Genomic DNA, 14227 nt, shown 5'->3' with positions numbered 1-14227 from the left:
AAACGTTGATAAACATAATGAGATATTGGAAATAAATGAAATATAAACGCATCTTTCACTTTCGTAATACTGACTTTACGTAATTTTGAATTCATCCGATTTCCACGTATGCAAGGCGTTTATTATTTTAAGTCCGATATTATTTTATCGACAAAAAATAAATTATTTCTTTATATCCGGAAATTTTATTAATATTTTCTAAGCATATGTTACATACCAAGGTGTATTAATTTAAATTCGAATAAAAAATAAAATCACTTTCGAACGAATGAGATAATTTTTTAAAAACAGATAAAGAAAAAATAAAAAAAAGAAAAAAAATAGGAAAAACAGAGAAAGAACATAGAAAACTAATATTCCTCTTCAAAGATAGAACAAATTTTGCAATCTTATAAAACCTCATCAAAGAAAAAAAAAAAAAGAAAAAAGAGAGAGAGAGAGAGAAAGAGAGAAAGGAAAAAGAAGAAAAAGAAGAAGTAAAAAATGTGACCGTTAATTATCTAAAATGGCAAAGCAAAACGGAACTCCTGTAAAAGTTCTCCAAGTCATAAGAGAAAAAGAAAAAGAGAGAGAGAGAGAGAGAGAGAGAGAGAGAGAGAGAGAGAGAGAGAGAGAGAGAGAGAGAGAGAAAAGACCCTTCTGGTCCTTTTAACTTAATGATTCGTATCAAACCGTTCGAGGCAAGTAAGGGAGACGTCGACCTCGTTATGAAAGTCGAGTGAGAAGGGTGAATTCGGAGTAAGGATAAAGGTGCACACTCATGTCTCAGCGATTTTAAGCGTCGGCCATCGAATGTGCTTCTTAGAGGGTTGAACCAAAAGGAAGGGAAAGGAAGATAAGGGAAGGAAAGGGAAGGGAGAAAACAAAAATTTTCTACAAGACCCTTCTATCCTCTTCGAATTTATCACAAAAATTACATACGACGTAAAAGGACTTACTCGTAATTCAATTCAAATTCGAATTCAAATTTGAATTTTTCTAAATGTAATGTTCACTCGTAATTATATATAATAAAATTAATCTTTCGAATTCTTATATCAATTTTTATTACGAACGATTGCGTATAAATATTTATTAAGAGTTTCTAGATTGTATGTAAAGCGAGAGAATATTTGTATAGGGTGTGGCATTTAAATTTTTGTTTCTTTATGCATAGACTCAAGGAATATTATTACATATTATGTATAATATATTAATAATAATTAATAGTATAACGTTATAATTCAATTCAATTCAATTCAATGAAATAAAATAAAAAAATAAAAGATCATTGTTACAGATTGTATTATATAAATAATTTTATATACTTTTTAATATGTTCTATTATATCGGTATTTCTATTTCAATTGACTTTACAAATTATTATATATTGTTTTAAAAAAAGAAATTATATGCAGAGAAAAAAAAGGAAAGAAATACGAAACAATGGAAAAATGCAAAACATCGATAAAAGTAAATACCTAACGAGTTTATAAACGCCATGCTAGGCGGTTAAATGTTAAATATTCATTAAAAATTAATAACAAGAGGATCATTAAAACTACGGTGAACAATGTTGAATGTTAATACAATGCATCTCTCGTTTCAATTTACCAACCTTTAGAAATAAGCAATTTTACCATGGGGAGAACTTTACAGAAGGAAAACTCCGTGTCGTCAGACGTTAATTATACACAAATTAACGTTCGAATCACATTTCCAACGTATATTAAAATAAAATATAAAATAAAATATAAAACGTGAAACGTAAAAGAAAAGAAAGAGAGAGAAAGGAGGAGAGAGAGAAAGAAATAGGATGTTTCTATCACCTCACTTTTGTCATCCCCCTAAAAATAGCTTTCTTTAATCCTGTTAAGAACGAGGAAAAGTGCGTCGTAGATGCAATGAAAAGGCAGAGGAAAAGCACACTCAAGACTAGAAAAAAGGTCGCATTTTTCTCTCTCTTTCTCTCTCCCCTTTTTCTTTTCTCATCGTCTCTGAAAACGAAAACGAGAGAGGGAGGGAGGGAGAGAGAGAGAGAGAGAGAGAGAGAGAGAGAGAGAGAGAGAGAGGAAAATAGAGAATACATCTGTCACGTCTTATAACGAAGATTCTACATTCCCGTAATCCATTTGAAAATTTCATTCAATTTCATTTCTATATCAACGAAGAAAATGAGAAAAAAAAATTAAATAAATAAATGAATACAAATTTTTATATCGTATTTATACATATACATATATTTTGTATCTATAACACATCTGTGTATATATATATATATATTTCTCTATCTATAATATTAATCTAACATATATAATAATATATACAGATATATCAAATATTAATATCAACGTTAATTATTTAATATATATATATATATATATATATATATATATCCCGTTTAGAGATTACGTACGGAATTTTTCACATTCTTTTTCGAACAATATCGAACAATTCGTGCACGTATGGTCGCAATAATAAAATTTATCCTTCCAACGTAATAAATGCGTTCTTGCATTTCTTCTTTCATTCTATATCGATTCTAATATACATATATGGATATATACATACATATATACATCGAGATATGTTGTTCTCGGCCTCTATCTCCAGTTCCAGTTCTCATCCAGCTATTACGAACACGCTTGCTGCTTTTATACCCATAATACCCATAATACCCATAATACCAAGTCCATTACTTTTTATCACTTATCTGTTGATCTTCGCACACGCCAAGTCGTCTGAGAATTTCTATGAGAGAATTTTTTAAACGTCTCGTTTAACACTTCACACGCGCTCCATGTATAAATATATTATATATTATATATTATATATATATCATATATATATATATATATTATACATATATCATTATTTCAAGGAATATATACTACTTCGTAGAATGTATCTTATGCATTTTTTTCTTTATTTCTTTCTTTTTTTATTATATTATTTAATTTTGTAAGTAAAAGTTGTTTTAATAAAAGTATATTGAAAATTAATATATATGAGTTATGGTTGTGTGTGTGTGTGTGTATGTGCGTGCGCATATCTTATTAAAATTAATTATTAATTTCCTTTTTTCCCCCATTTGTAATAATCCATTAATTAAGTAAATGTACGTATGTCTAAAAACAAATAAATAATCGATCTGATTTTACTTACAAAAGCATTAACACGGATACGCATTAAGTATAATAAATTGTAGATGTAATAAATCTATAAAGAGCATTACATTTTTCTTTTTTCTTTTTGTTGTAATTAAACATTGCAATCAATTTCGAAATACACAATCTTAGTTCGATCAATTCGATATATGACAACATTAAAATGCAATAAATAATGCTGAAAAAACGAAGGGTATTGATAAAGAATGGGAAATTCAATGGTTAGAAATCCTCACGATTTACATACTATGTAACGAATGCAAAAGCTCCGTTCATAATCATCCTCATAAATCCTTCGTAGGATCGACGGAGCTTAAAACCAATCCCGACGGTCGTATCGGAGATTTCGTGGGAGAGTCGGGAAAAATTTTTAATGAAAAAAAAAGAATAAAAAAAAAATAAAAATAAAAAAAATAAAAATAAAAAAGAAAAAATGAAGAAAAAATATTAAATAAACAAAAAGTAAAAGAAAAAGTTATATACATAATATACATGATAGTATATACATATTATATATAAGATAAATAAACAAGTAGCGTATATAGAATCCATAAGTTATATATATATATGTCATTGTATATAAAATATAATACATAAATATTATACTATTACTAAATGGACTATTAAAAATAAATCGTATAATAAACATCGAAATAATCTGACAGTTGAATTAACATTTCTTTCATCGAATTCACGTTTTTATATTTTCGAGAATAATTTTCCCATAAAAGAAGGTGGTGGAATGATAATATGGAGTGGAAAGTGTAACGTATAATGTAGATTAAATATATTAAATCCTGAAATATGGGTAATTAATAACGTATAATTCGTGTCGGAGGTCGTGTAGTTTCGTGAAAAAGTATCATAAAAAAAGGAAAAATCGTAAAAAAAAAAAAAAGCGGAGAGAAAAAGCCTAAAGCCAATTTTCTAAACGATAAAGCACGTATCGTTAATTTGATTTATATTTGCGGCAATGTCACATATCTCTCCGAATGTTTCACATGTCAAAGTTTACGTCACTATGCTGCCTTTCTTCTTTCTTTCTTTCTTTTTTTACTCTACGCGATTATTATTACCTCGAGTGTGTTCCCTTTAAATAACTAATAACTTTTACGTTAACATAGTACGAATGACATATAAATAAAAAAATAAATAAATAAATAAAATAGAAATTTGTGAAAAATCTAAATAAATCTTGAAACGTCAAAAAGAAATACATGAACCGATTATTACGTTCTTTCAAAAAGTAAAAAAGAGAGAGAGAGAGAGAGAGAGAGAGAGAGAGAGAGAGAGAGAGAGAAAAGAGAACGGAAAAGAAAAGAAAAGAAAAAGAAAAAAAATAATTTCTAATCGCAAGACGAACGTTATATACGATAGAATCATTAAATGTTTGTCCAACGAGGAAAAATAAAATATGATAATTTTTTTGAAACACTTTTCACAGACAGTTTGTGTACACTATTATCAACATTTCCCTGTTAGCTCCTGCCAGAGTCAGAAACTTGTAACTGGATTAGAACAAGAAGGAATTCGTAACTACCTTAATGCATTACGATGTAGCGCGGATTAGAGGCTCTTATTAAATAAATTGCAATTCCAGAGTGCGATGCAACTAGGAAAATCTATAAAGTGAAACTATATATATATATATATATACCTGCTACGCATAGAATGCCTCTTTAATGCCGAAGCACGTATCTAATTAAGGTACGAGATCAAATGATAATTAATTTAACAAAAAAATAAAATATACATAGATAAAATGTATTAAAAATTCTATCGACTTGAAATCATCGACGATTACCTTCCTATTTTTTCTTACATCGTTTTTTTTATATATCTTTTTCCAAAGATAAATATTACGTCTTAATAACAATATTTTATTTTATTTTTTATTTTTTATCTATATATTCAACTAAATCGTTAATAATCGTTAAACTGTAATAATACTATCGTTACATTTTGGATTCTTATTTAATTGGATTCATTAAAATTATTATTATTATACGTAGAGATTCTTAGATAAATATTCATAATAAAATTAATTCGATCGAACGAACGAAAACTATTGTGCGTCCGAGTAACTAACAATGAACCCTCAAACTACATCGGTGGTATCAATGGTTATCCAAATGTATCCGAGTTTCGATACTAAATCGGATTAGAACGGACAAACCGAAATGTTCTCACTCTGTCTCACTAACGAGACGAAAGACAGAGAAGAGAAAGAGAGAAACAGAGAAACAGAAACGATATGTAAAATAGAATCGAACTGTTACGTTTCCTTGCTTCGAAGGCTCTTCGAACAAATCCCCTTGCAGTTTATTCTGCGAAACGGAAGGGAGAAAGGTATAAGTTAACAGCGAGAATAAAAGAGGGAGATAGTGATAGAGAAAATGAAAAAGAGAGAGAAGCGAAAGAAAAGAGATAGAGAAAGAGAGAGAAAAAAGAGAATGAAAGAGAAGAGAGAGAGAGAGAGAGAGGAGACAAAGAGAATAGTACAGAGAGAAAGAGAAGAGTGAAAGATAGAAAGAGAGGAATGAAAGAGGAGAGAGCAAGAGAGAGAGAGAAGAATAATGTGAAAAAGGAAGGTGTGTGTTTGAAAGAGAAAGAGTGTGAAAAAAAAAGAAGTGCATGTTTGAGAGAGAAAGGGAAGAGAGAGGGAGAGAGAGGCAGAAATTTCAGAGCTTAATCGATTTCATGAAATCGCCAAACTAAGCTAGCTAGAATATATATATATGTGTGTGTGTGTGTGAGTATGATGTACGTATATGGCTAGCATGAGTTAGCCGTATTCGAAAGTCGATAGTGGGTTTCAAATTCGATCGAAAACGTATCGACTTTCGATCCGACCAATCACGTTGCTCGAAAAGGAAATTCTTTTCTCTTAGCGTGCTACATAGAATACTCTCGGCCTATTCGTCGATGAAACCCAACAGATCTCTTTGGCAAACAAATGTCAGCTGATGAACAGAAAGAGAGATGAGAGATGAGAGAGAGAGAGAGAGAGAGAGAGAGAGAGAGAGAGAGAGAGAGAGAGAGAATACCATTCGTTCAAAAGCAAGTAGCTTAATGAGAACGCCATTGTTGCGATTTTCAAATAAATTGTGGTTGTACTGGCTCACCAAATTCTCTCTCTCTTTCTCTCTTTCTCGTATATATATATATATATATATATATATATATATATATATATATACATATATACGTATATTATGTAACGAATGAAGAGAGAAAGGAAATCGATTCGAACAGTAATTTAGTAGTAAACGTGCAAGGGAGTAAGAATTATATTCGCTTGGCTAACGTTATCGTTCCGACAAACGCAGGAATCTCACAGTTTGTTTATTCGATTTAATTCGATCGGTCAACTGAAGGCTAACAGACTTTTTCTCCTTTTTTTTTTTTTAACTAGGTTTTACTCGTTCGTACTTCTTGTTTCGCTTTTCTTTCTTTTTTTTTTTCTGCTAAAATACGATTCTCTTTGTTGGTTGCTAGAGAGTAATGAAGGCACAGAAGGGGATTTATCGTTTTTCCATTTCTGTATGACTTGCCAGAGAGTTCTTACTTTGATAGAAATTTGTCGAGCAAACGCAAATTTAACGATTTCTTTTTTACGGAAATTTAATTATATACGTGAATATTTTGTGACTTCTTCGAAAGAATTAAATTGCAGAGAATTATACGAATTAAAAATCATTCGGATTTATGTGTATTAAAAATATAAATAAAGTAAAAATGATACAAAAAATTATTCCCATTGATTATAACAAGCAAGTATTAAACGAGTCGAATCATCTTCGATTCTACAGTTCCTTCGAATCTCAATATCGTTTCTATTTTAAAATATAAAATATAAATTTATACGAATTAACTTCATCGATGTAGAACAAAAAATGTTTCACGAAAGAATATTGAAAGATATAGATATATCTGTGTCTACGTAGATCTCGTTACGAGTTACTACGTATCAAAAAGGAAGATGATCGAAGCACTTTACTTATACCGAATGTAATAAAACTAGCTAATAATACACTTTAAGTTGGTACTGTTATGTAACTTTAACTTTAACCCTCTATAACTCTATACAACTTTACTTGCTATAACTTTACGTAACTTTCAAGTCGTATACTCTTATCTATCTATTTATATATATATATATACAGATATAGATATTTAACTTCCATTTCATTTTATCGCCTGAAAATTATTTATTACTTCATAAGCAAAGTTTTTAAAGTATAATTGTACTAGTATAAGTAATACCATTAACTTTTACATTATATTACATATCGTATCTATAGAAATAACGATAACTCCTATTAATCGTCGTAAAAATTAATTATTTTCCCTATCATTTTTCATAAATATAAATTACACTTAGTACTATCTTATTGTACTAACCTAATTAATATCTAAAATTTTTTAATTAATCCTTGAAAAATTTATTCCAATATCCCATATTCTTAAAACGTTATGTAGTATGATGTATGGACGTATGATGTATGATGTATGATGTAATCGTATTAGTATAAATAATATCGTAACCTTAATATTGTATACCTTGTTATGTAGAAAGAAGAAAAAATGTAGTTGTAAAAGATTAACTCCAACGCGTACTAAGATGTTCGTCTCTTCGCGTCCCAATATCGACTGTCTCGCCGTGCGAGTTCGAACAAATCGGTTGCTGACGAACAACGTATTAAAAAAAAAAAAAGGAATAATAATAATAACAAAAAAACAAAAGAAATTTGAGACAACGAAGGCTGAAGAACTTTTCGGAAAAACATACTAGGTATCAGCTTTCAAGGATGAGAAAGGACATCGTGACACACACACGCATACACACACACTCTTTCTTTCTTTCTTTCTTGCTCTCTTTTGTCCTTGGAAAACGTTTCATAGCATTATTGAGCCGCAATAATCTTTCTCTCTCTCTCTCTCTCTTTCTTTCTTTCTTTTTCTCTCTCTTGGAAAATATTTTACAGAATTATTGAGACGCAATAAGTCTCAGTCACTCCTCTCTGTCTCTCTTTTTTCTCTTTTTCCTTATTTCTTCTCTCTTCCTTTCTTGGAAAACATTCCAGACAACTACGTATAAAAGGATAGAATTATGATCGAACGCAGTACGTACATATGTATATCATACATATACGAATCAAATAAAAGACGGATAAAATGAAAATAATATTATCTTTCTAATTTTAAGCATCTTTTCGAATTCAAAATTATATTTTTATCGATATAAATTTTTAAGTGTAATTTATTTCATTGATGAAAAATAGAGAAATGTAAAGAACAACAGGCATCGTACACAACGTACATACATATATATATATATATATGTATCTTTGACATTCTATATCATTGTCTCTGAAATTCTTATTCTCTCTCTTTCTCTCTCACACACACACACCTTGTTGCTCTTTCTCTTAGGGAGAAACATAAGTTACAGTACACCGAGCTCCGACGACTGACTGAGAGAAACTTCCGGCAAACTTTTCGTCGGTAGAATAATTTTGGTACGTGTATGCAGACTAGATAAAGTTGAAAGCTAGCTACCTTCTGACTATATCTATATATATGTATATATATGTGTGTATACGTATATTTTGTTACGTTCCGACGATCTACGATGCACACCTTATTTCAAAGACTTCTTTTCCACTTCTAACGTATTAGACGTACATACGTATAAAAATAAATAAACAAATATACGAATAACGTAACGAGAATATTAAAAATAATTTGTATAAAAGAAAACATAACGAAAGAAAAATATTTCAAATACGTAATTTTCAAAATAACGTGATTCAAAAATTCTTCGAATATATTATATTTATATTAAATATATTACACTCGATAATATTATATATGAACTATTAAATATCGTCATATTATTTATGAAGCAACACCCCAATAAAATATTCAGACGATTAATAATATAAAAAAAAAAAAAAAAAGTATGCATTTCGGCTTACGATCACTTTCGATCATTATAAAAGAATAAAAATTCATAATTTCCGTCTAACATCTTCGAACACTTTTCCAGTTAACTTGTACACATGGACACATCGATAGAATACTAAATCTAGTATATTGGTAATTATACCTTTTGCGAGTAATGTATTACTACGCCACCGATGCGAACGTGGCACGCAATGAACCTAAGAAAGCACTTGAAACACACGCCTGAGAAAAGTAGTCCATACGATATACACAAAGAATTACCATAAAGAAAAAAAAAAGATAAATAAATAAATAAATAAATAAATAAATAAATAAATAAATAAATAATTCTTAAAGAACGGAAGAAGGAGAAATGAATAAACGTAAATTCTTATCGATGAAAATGTTACTTGCCGATAAGCAGAGACGTCCATTTGTTTCAGTAAAATCGTTTTTTATTGATCGATACATTTCGAACGAAAGATCATCATCCATCGGAAGTTCCGTTGATTTTCTTCTTTCCTGTCGAAACTTTGAAAGCAAGTAACACTTCACTAGAAACATCACTTGGCTCTTGACCAAAATCGAACGTAAATCGAGCGAACAACACTGTTAAGGATTTCTTGCGCGAGAAAACTTTTCCCCCATTTTATTTTATTTTATTTTATTTTATTTTTCTTTCTTTTTTTTCGCACTCCTACGTGATCGTTACGTAACTTGTTCTAACAGATCCGAGTATTAACAACGACCTTTGCTTCGACGCGAATACGCGAATCGTCCTACCGATCATTTCTTTCTTGCGTAATCAAAAAATTATAAAGACGTGGAATACGTTAATCAAAGCAAATGATATATCGTTAATAGAATAATTATATCGATTTAACACCGCGCAATAATCTATTTAATTATTTAATTTAATTATTCTATCAAAAAAAAAAATAATAAAGAAAATACGAATAATTTGTATCGTTGAAAAAATGACGAATTGGTTAATTAATTCTATAAACGAGTATTCTAATGACTCACATTTATATACGTATACGAATTCATACCGTAAAAAAAAAATATATATATATATAAAATACGATTTTTAACGTTGAAAAGTAACGATCTATCTAATTGATTTCTAATATTAAAATTTTATACACGAATATTTGAAGAACTCGCTAACCTACACGCACACGCGCACTTATTATGCACAATTTTAACACGGATATTCGAAGAACTCTCACTAATTTACACGCACACTACACACACACACACACTTAATATGCACAATTTTAACACGAATATTCGAAGAACTCTTCACACACACACATACACGCACGCACATTTTATATTCTTATTAATACGTATTAAAACGTATTTCGATGAAAACGCGACGAAAATTCTCGACCGTCACCGGAGATTACAAAGGAAATCTTAACCGTTTTTTCTCACTCAAAACTACTAAACGACCCGTAAACGTTAGCACGATGTTGTCGATCGAGTTACAAAATACGTTATGATTTTTGTATAATAAACGGCCGTAACGGTTTGCTACAACAGCGCCACTTTGGAGCAAAATTAAAGCAAAATATTTATTAGCAATCGTACGTGACCAATCAGAACGCTTGAAATCAGTTAACCGTTATTCGTATTTTCATCATTAATATTATGAGAAATAGAAAAAAGGAAAGAAAAGAATAGAAAAATACCTTTCATTATTACTAACAATAATAATATTTTTTTTCATTTAATTCTTTTATCATTATATGAGAAATACGACGATTCTTCGTAATTAACGTAACCAATCAGAATGCAGCACGATCGCATGAAGTAATCTAACGGATAAAAAGACAGAGAAAGAGAAAGAAAGAGAAAAGGAAAGAAAGAGAAAGAAACAGAAAAGGAGAGAAAGAGAAAGAAAGAGAAAAGGAGAGAGAGAAAGAGAAAAGGAGAGAAAACGAAAGAAAGAAAGAGAGAAAGGAAGAGAAAGAGAAAAAAAGAGAAAACGAAAGAAATAGAAAAGAAGAGAGAGAGAGAGAGAGAGAGAGAGAGAGAGATACAGATAGAAAAAGAAAAAGAAAGAAAGAAAGAAAAATCAAACGCTTCGAATATTATCCAACGGATAAAGTAATCGTTTAAAATAACCCACATACCTGATTATACCCATCGATCTAAACAGAGTAGAATATGCAAACGAGATTGCCTTGAAATTGCAAAATTATTCCTTTAGCTTGAAGAGAATTGATAGGAAAACTTGTATACACGCACATACCTATATTATATGTAGACACAGACACAAACACGCATACACATACATCTAACGAGAGGATAACATTATACGTATCTACATATGTATGTACATAAAAAAGATTTATTTAACAACAATTGTATATATAAAAATCGTTCATATAATACTTATTATAAAATTAAAAAGATAATTACATGATGGTACATTTTATTTATTATACATTATGAATAAAAAAGAGTGATGTTGGCTTGGAAAATATTGTCTATATGAAAATTATTCTCTCATACAATATATAAAATGTTTATTATTTGTACTTAGTTACTATTTAATTTAATTTAATTTAATTTGTTCTTAGCGCAGTATTACAGAAAATTCTATCGAGAAAGAGAGAGAAATTATTCTAATAAAATATTAAAATATTAATTATATATTTGCTGTAGAGCGAATTGAAGAACATTTCGATGAAATTTTATCTCGACGAAAAAGTGACAGAGATATGTAATAATAATAAAAAAAAAAAAAAAATGTAATAAAAAAAAATAATAATAAAAAAAAGAAAAAGGAAAAAAAAGAAAGAAAAAAAATATATTAAAAAGAAAAAAAGATTACTAGTAAAAGCTAAGGGAAATTTCACGTAGATGAAACACCGGAACGAGAGAGACAAAAAAAAAGATACGTGAGCGATATATAAAAATACGAAAAAAGAAAAAATGGGAAATAGAAGGAAAAAAAGGACGAAATATCACGAAAGAGGATACTCTTCTTCGTGCTATGTGCGTTCGTATAGTTTATATTACCACGTAGGATAATATATCCGGTTTGGCTCCGCACCTTCTCTCTCTCTCTCTCTCTCTCTCTTTCTCTCTCTCTCTCTCTCTGTCTACCTCTTTAAAATGTATCCCGTCACGAAATTCAACGATTTTTAATACGCGACCAGTTGCGATAAAAATGGGGACGATAGTTATCATCGGACCACTAGCACGATACGTTTCACGCACACCTCGTTTGACAATACTCTGATCGTTTACGTGACGTAAGGATATTAATGTATCGATGTATGTTATAGAGAGGTAGTGTGCGCGTGTATATTTATTAATGTCACGCAGTAAAACGTTAAATACGAAGATGCATTTTTGGAAATTCGCGAATATATGCATGTCTTTTCTTTTCTATTTTTCCCAAATTCAATAAAAATGATTTTGGAAATCTTTCCTTTTTCGTAATTGTTATAGATAGTAAATCAAAGCGAAAAATAAAGGATTATTAATTTTTATTATTAAATCCTTACTATCACGTACACATGCATATAAGCATAAAGCACTTTTTTCAAGATTCGATAAAAATAACATTTTTCTCGTAAATTTTGGATAATTGAAATGAAAAAAAAAAATATCAGTTTTTATTACTTAAATCCTTACGAACACATACGCGAGTATGTATGTGAAAAATAATTTTTGTTTTTTTTTGTTTTTTTCAAAATCCCATAAATATGATTTTTCGTGCTTTTAATTGATGAAACTTAAAAATATTTAAACTTTTATCAACAAATTTACGAGCACGCACGCATATACATACACGTACACACGCACACAAATATAAAGCACTTTGCAATCCATAGTAACGTGTCCATAAAAACTAGTTTGATATTTCGAGTATTAATAAACACTGCACTCTTGATACTATAGGAATAAATCGAACGTGTATGTCACTATTAGTTTCATCAATCGTAACGAAAATGGTGCAATAAATCTGCCCGTGACATCTTGCGAAAAATGCACGTGCATGTGCATACATTCGTAAATCGATTTGTTATATACAAAAAAAATGTATATATTTTTCAAATAGTTCATGTATCATACATACATACATACATACATACATACATACATACATACATACATACATACATACATACATACATACATACATACATACATACATACATACATACATACATACATACATACATACATACATACATACATACATACATACATACATATATATATATATATATATATATATATATATATATATATATATATTCGAAACATTCGCATTTCGAAAAAATCACAGAAAATCTTTTGCAAAACTGATTATTTTCTATTTTAAAAGTAATTCTCTGTGAAATATTTTCAATGAGATTAATGTTTTAAGTATGTCGATCGAAAGAAAATGTAGAAATATATGTGACGATTTTTACATTTTATTCGCAAGAAAAAAAAAAAAAAAAAATAGAAATAAAAAAGAACGAAAAGGAAAACGAAAAACTCACCTAAAAACACCAGCTTAGACTCGCAAAACCGGACGATTACAATGGACACAACCCGTTGAAATCTTTTCGATAAGTATCTTCGATATTCACGAAACGTAGTTCATCCCCGTAAACCGAAAACGATGTGCATTCGTTCGCATCTAAAATGCAACTTGAACTGTAGCCCGCGCTTTGCTGACTGCTGTGGGTTTAGGGGTGGGGGATGTCATAGTCCCTGCGCGGAAATTCCTTCCTAAATTACTCTCCAGATGGCACTAACGTATGGTAAAATACATGAAGAAAATCAAGCAGATAAAAAACATTTATATGTATGCGACGAATCAGTCGGTAACTGCATTTTAAAGTTATCTTCTTGGCACTCCTGGTGCCATCTATAGACTGAAATTAGAAATATCGAAGACGTCGAGATTAAAAAAGATAGGGAGATTAGAAAATTTTCTTGACATCATGTACGATTAGAAAAAAATGTTGTAAATTAATATCATTGTTGTTATATAATATAATTATTTGTTTTAAACAGTATATAAATCATTTTGTTTGTGTGCGAACTATATGGAAGACTATGTGGACAGCAGTCTACTTCAATCAGATCGATTGGTATATTATTTTATATATGTATAA

At 29.6% G+C, this 14227-nt stretch overlaps 1 protein-coding gene across 2 annotated transcripts in view; it reads right to left on the bottom strand.

The window, feature by feature from the left end:
- The window catches only part of LOC122636745 (connectin-like), a 222322-nt gene extending 208541 nt beyond the window's left edge, over positions 1-13781 (bottom strand). For both annotated transcript variants that reach the window (XM_043828304.1, XM_043828306.1), the window contains exon 1: positions 13607-13781. The gene's annotated coding sequence lies outside the window, so the exon portion shown is untranslated. The remainder of the gene's footprint in view (positions 1-13606) is intronic.
- Positions 13782-14227: the final 446 nt, after the last annotated feature.

Source organism: Vespula pensylvanica, chromosome 23 (assembly GCF_014466175.1).
Source record: "Vespula pensylvanica isolate Volc-1 chromosome 23, ASM1446617v1, whole genome shotgun sequence".
Lineage (NCBI taxonomy): Eukaryota > Metazoa > Arthropoda > Insecta > Hymenoptera > Vespidae > Vespula > Vespula pensylvanica.
The sequence above is the reverse complement of the archived record's forward strand: the minus strand, read 5'-3'. Positions and strand labels throughout refer to the sequence as shown.